Raw genomic sequence first — 6,191 nt, 5'->3', positions numbered from 1 at the left:
AAGCTCAAGTCTGACCCTGCTTCATAGTCTTGAGTCTCCCGACCCTGACCCTAACCCTATCCACCCTAACCATCCTTTCCACCTCACCCTCACTTTCATCCTCTCCCTGTTCCCATGAAGGTTGCCCGCCCAGGTCGTAGCTTCCTAAATCCTGGCCCTGGCCCTGACACTTGATTCTTGAGCCTGACCCTGGACCTCTAACTCTTATCCTGCTACCCTCACTCAATCTCTCCCAACGGGTAGTTTTGGGAGTGAGCACCCCTAAGACCCTGGGGGACCTCTGTCATCTTCTCCCTCAAGGCCGTATTCCTCTAGGCATCCTCCCCAAACACAGAGGATCTTCCAGGTGGGGACCATGGTTGTTGCGCTAGAGGAGAAGCAGACCTTCGGAGGTGACAAGGCGGAAGAAGAAAGAAGTTGGAGGCAGCTCTGCCGTGGGGCAGCTCTGCCATGGGACTGAGTGTCCAGCATTCCGGCAGCACGTTCACGGCCCACAGCATGGGGACAGGGAGAGATGCCAGGCTGATGGGCAGGGGCCCCAAGGCTCTCAGGGGCCTGCCTGTGCCAGGGCCTCCGCAGAGCAGCCTGGAGAGGAGAGGGCCTGGGCCCTGAATCCACTGCTGTGGACACCTGGAACTAGGACGAGGGGCCCCCAGTGTGGAGGGGCCACAGGAGAGAAGGCCTCCGTTTCCTCAACAGGTTGGGCATGTGGAGGGGGTGACCGAAGCATTCCACATGGTCAGAGGAGTCTGTTGGACTCCGTCCTCCCGCAATGGCCCGCTGGGCTCTGAGGTCCCTGGTGGTCCTCCAGGCAGAATGGCTTGGGGACTAGGGCGACTGAGGCCCTTGTGCAGCTCAGAGGGTGCCGCACACTGGACCGTGAGTCTGGTCGGAGTCCAGAGACACATCATCCTTGTTGGAGCCTTGGGGCCCTTTGTTTGGAGGTGTGACTGTGGTCAGTGTGCAGGCCTGGTGAGAACGCCTTGTGAGTGAACTGGACGCCAGAGGGCAACAGGAAGTCGAGGGGGATGGAGGTCCCTTTCGCTGCCCCTGGAGCCTGCACACCTGCTCCTCTGCTCAGGCGGGAGCTGCGCAAGGACCCGGGGCGTGTGTGCTGCTCTCTTGTCTCCTGCCTGGGCTGCAGTGAGAGCCCTGGCCACCAGGGGGCAGGCTGTGCCCATGTGCTCAACAGAGCAACAGAAACAGTGCAGGGATACCAGGGGTCACTCTGGGCATCCTCCTGCCTCCCACCCAAGGTGCACCTCTTACCACCAGCCTCCACCTCTACTGTGCGGGCTGCTCAGAGGGGACCAGGCTCCGAGTCCTCTCATTCACTCATTCAGCCACTGTGCCCTGAGCACTCACCCTGTGCAGGGGCCACGCAAGGCCCCAACGCCACGTTCCAGGGTGGTCCTTGCCCTCCAGGAGCTCACAGTCTGCCGGCTCCCAGGCCTCCCCGGGGCTATCTTGCTGTAACTGTGAACAGTTATGAACACGGCTGGGGAGAAGGGTGAGCAGTCAGGGGCCTTAGGGAGGTCTTATCTGAGGAGATGGACGGGGCAAGGAGCCCCTAGGAAGAGACGTTGCTTCCTTGGTGACAGATTCCAGGACAGCTTTGCACCCTGGTGGCTGGACGCCTGTGTTCTAGAGTCAGCCCTCCCAGCTCACATGGGCAGAGACGCAGCAGTGGGCAAGACATCCTCCCACTGTATTCCGCTTCCCAAGGCTCTGGGCGCAGGAGACCCGAGGGAGAGCTGGCCAGAGGTACAGAAGAGCTCAGCCCACATCCCAGTGCCCCTGGCCATTCGGCAGGAGGGGCCCCAAAGTGACACAGGGAAGCCCAAGAAGGCCAGTCAGCCCAGGTAACCACTGCGACCCACTCTCCCAGACCGGCAGGACCCGGGTCGCGCTGGCTCTTGCCCTCATGGAATCCCAGTATGGGGAGGGAGACTAGGGAGGAGCAGACAAGGCAGGAAGTTGTTGGGATGAGGCCGTGTTTGGGGAGAGAGGGGGAGGGGTCAGAGAAGGCTTCCCTGAGGAGGGGTTGTGTGACCTGAGATTTGGGAGTAGCTACTGATCAGCTGCCCTTGCCGAGGGCTCCCCCAGGCCACACCCTCATGAGTGCTTGCACTGGGACACACTGGGAAGCACCAGGATGGGGCTGGCCTAGCACAGCAAGTTTGGGGACCCCGGGGGTTGGGGTGGCAGAGGTGGGGCCTGGTCCAGACTTCTTCCCTATGTGCTTGAAGGAGGTGTTTGAGTGACTCTCAATGGCCAGGCTTCCTGTGGCCACTGCTGGGAGCCGGCAGAGTCTGAGGGGGACACTGGGGTCCCGACTTCTGAGCGGAGCAGAGGGCAGACCCTCCAGCTGAGGCAGCCTTTGCGGAGGTAAGCTCCACTCCCTGGGAGAGGTTGGGGGCCGGGCCCCATCAGGGAGTGGACAGCAGTCCTCCAGGCCCTGCCTCGGTGTCCCCTCGAGGGTGATTTTGCAGGTCAGGGAGGGACAGTGAGCACCTGTTCCACTCTCCTGCTTCAGTAGCACTTTTCCCTCCTCCACAGATGGGCTGGACCCCCAGCAAGGGCTGCGTGGGGTGGGGCTGTGGGGCCACGGTGGGCACCTCCACCTGGGGCTTCCTCTGACTCTGCTGTCCTCCCATCTTCTCCTGGCACCAGTTCAAGACTGGGCAGGTGGTGCTGTCCTGAGTTTCTTTCTGATTTAGTTGTTTGAGTCAGTCTCACTAAAGGTTAGTCCATTTTTTCAGAGAAACAGCTTTTGGGTTGCTGATTTTCTCTATTGCTGTTCTGCTGTCTGACATTCATCTATGCTCTGATATTTCTCAGGTTTACTTGGCTCATTTTCTAGTTCACAAAGAGCATCCTCTAACTGACCTGTGGCAATAGCCAGCCTCAGGACTGCCATCTCCAGGGTGTGACTGGCTGGGTAAACATTTACCGACTGGAGTGGCCTGGGACACCTCTGGATTGGTTTCACCACTGGACCCCTCTTCTCGCTCGGCATGACGCCTGACCACTGGCAGGCTTACCTGGACTCCCGCAGAATGCCTGCTGCTCCCTGGGAGCCAGAGGACCAGCTGACTTCAGCTGAGCAGTGCTGATGTGCGGCGTGGTGGCTGCCTGCTGTCAGGCACTGCCCTAGCACACTTCGCTCTTCCTCTGCAGGTACGGGTCACTGCCAACTGTCCCCAGGCACCCGGAGCACCTGCCCACCCACTGGCTCTGACTGAAGCTCTCTCCTCGTGTCCATAGCACCTGCTCATGACCCTCCTAGGGGTTCTGGCCCTGCCTCCCAGCCCTGTAGCCTTTCTCAGGCTAGATAGAATCTCAGATCCCATCAAGAACAACTAGAGTGAGTATCTTGCCAACCCTCTCCCCACCCCTCCCCTAGGAGAGGAGAAATCCCCTTCACACACGTCGCTCTCCACCGGGTGAGTAAGGAGGGGCCGGCTGAGTCCCACTGACATTCTCTCGTGCCACTGCCAGGGCCAGGCACCAAGGGCTTTAGGAAACCAGAAGGGGTGGGGCCGGTGGGAAGGCAAGATTTTGGAGGTGGTGAGAGAGTGAATTTTTGTATAAAAGATTTAAAAAAATTACTGATTGGGACAATATTTGTTGTAAATAGCAAAGGCTACACTTGAATATGATCTTAAAATCCTCTTTCTACTATAGCCTGGGAGTTGTGGTTTTGTTCTTTCACTTCCTGTGTTGAAATGAGACACAGACTCTCTCGTTCCTCATCCAATAAGAAGTCCTGCAGGGTCATCCATTTATTTTAGGGAGAAGTGGGAAGGGCCAGCCACCCTCTGCTGCTGAAGGACACGCCCAAGTCCCCCTGACTCAGAGAACATGTGTGCTTCAGCATCATTGAACCAGACAAGGAGCTGAGACAGTGCTCCAGAATCCTGGGACCCAGAGGTTAGAGGTACTTTCACAGACAGAGCAACCAGCGCTGAAGCATGGGTGTCTTTCACAGTGACACTTGCCAGGACCTCCTCCTGGCCCAGGACAGTGGCTGCCTTCACACTCTGGAGGAAGAGGGAGCATCTTCTGCTGCTTTTGCTGAGGTATCTTTTGACCACCAATCGGGAAACCGTAGTTTCTAAGATCAAACTCTGGAGTCCCATCAGCCCTACGTGGGGAAAACTGCAAAACATAAGAGCATACAGTGTGGAGGACAAGGTCAGAGGAAGGGGATCTGCAGACGGGCTGAGGTGGGCAGGACTTTCCATTCTCAGTCCCCTGGGCCCAGACCCAGATGCGATCCTCCTGGGACCCTGTCTCTGACCTCATAATTCCTTTTCCTGCTTACTTCTTATCCAGAGGAAAGGCTTGTGATGGAGTTTAGGGCTACAGCTGGGCATCACTCCATGAGCATTCCTGCTGCCCACGACGAGGATTTCCAGCTGCCCTGCAATGCCTTGTACAATTGCTTTCACAGAGATGGCCCAGATGGCCCCCAGCACCCCGTGGTCACTCCTCTCCAGCTGGGGCTGAATGTCACGGGGCGGGAAGGGCTGAGAGGCAGCCTGCTGGGCAGGGAGGAGGGCACCATCAGGACTAATGACCACGGGCAGTGGACACAGCCTTATCAGTCAAATACTGGAATGCTTCCAGGCGGGGAGAGGGGACACACACTGCCTGGAGCTCAAACGCCCTCCCAGGACCCCTAGTTCAGGAACCAAAGGGCTAGCACTAGGCACAGCCCCCAGCCCGCATCCTGCTCGGTGTTTTCAACATCCCAAGTATATGGTCTGTAAAGGCAAGAGCAAGACGAATCATGGGGAGATTCTGAGTTGTTCCCCTCCTCCCCGATGGCTACAAGTGTCACCCAGACACACAGCAGGGTTCACCTCTGCTGGGCCCAGAGGGACTGTGCAAGGAGATACTGTTGAATGCAAGTGGGCGTGCAAGAAGTGGATAGGACGGAGGGAAATGGAACAAGTGGTGCTTGGATCACATGTTGACTGTGAAATAGGTAACTGATGGCTTAGCGGGTGGTGCAGAATTATTGTGCAAAGAAAGAGTGATGAATTGGCAGTGTGCAAAGAATGGTTATTGATTTGCAGAGTGTGCAAGAACTATCAAATGGCACACAACAGCTATGCAGGAGGGAAGCTGGAGGGAGAATAGTGAAGAGTTGTTGCCAACCTGGCCCCAGTGTGTTCAGAGCCACTGTGGCACAGTGGGGGCACAACACTGTTGAACAGCACACAGTGGGTGCGAGAGACGAGAGTCTGACGGTGAGCAGGGGAGGAGCAATGGTCAAATGCAGCAGGTGTGCTGAAGTGAAAGCTAGATGGAGCAAAATGCACCTGCATAGATTGGTTGTTGAATTGCACATGGCGAGTGTGTAAATAGTGACTTTGGATGGCAAATAACAGGTGTGCAAAGTGTGAAGCTGGAGAATGACGTCAACACTGGCTGTTGAACTATATATACAGCAAGTCTGCAAGGAGTGACTAAATGGCCGAGCAGGCATGCAAATAATGGAATTTGGACAGCACAGGACGTGCGACAGGGTGGCTGCTGAATAACCCAGATAGCGTGCAGAGCAGTTTAGTCACACAGCATGCCCAGACAGTGGCTCAAACACTCAGGGAAGTATGGAAGAGCGACTGAGGAACGGCAGTGTGTGGGGCAGGCGTAGAAGCTGAAGGTGCAGCATAAGTGCATGAGAAGGCAACTACTCAGGGAGGCGCTTCCGAATGTTGGAGGCCCTGGGTGGGGCAGAGTAGCTGCTGGATCTCAGAGAACACATGGGGAGGGATGACAACAGCCAGTTGTATGTGCCAACTTGGCCAGGCCATGGCGCCCAGCTGTTTGGTTGATGCCAGTCTTTATGTTGCTGTGAAGGCATTTTTTGATGTGATTAACATTTAACTTGTCAGACTTTGAGTAGAGCAGACTGCCTCCCACGATGTAGGTGAGCCTCATCCAACCAGCTGAAGGTCTTAAGAGCAAGGACTGAGGTTTCCCAAAGCAGCAGCAATTCTGCCTCTAGACCACATATAGATACCCTGCCTGAATGTCCAGCCTTTGGACCCAAGACTGCACATCAGCTCTTCCCTGGGTCTCCAGCCTGCCCTGCAGATGTCACACTCATCAGCTCCCAACATCCCTCTCTACATGAAGCCTATTGGTTTCATTCCTCTGGAGAACACTAAAACCACGAC

The sequence above is a fragment of the Equus quagga genome, chromosome 7, assembly GCF_021613505.1.
Source record: "Equus quagga isolate Etosha38 chromosome 7, UCLA_HA_Equagga_1.0, whole genome shotgun sequence".
NCBI lineage: Eukaryota > Metazoa > Chordata > Mammalia > Perissodactyla > Equidae > Equus > Equus quagga.
Note: the sequence above shows the minus strand (reverse complement) of the source record.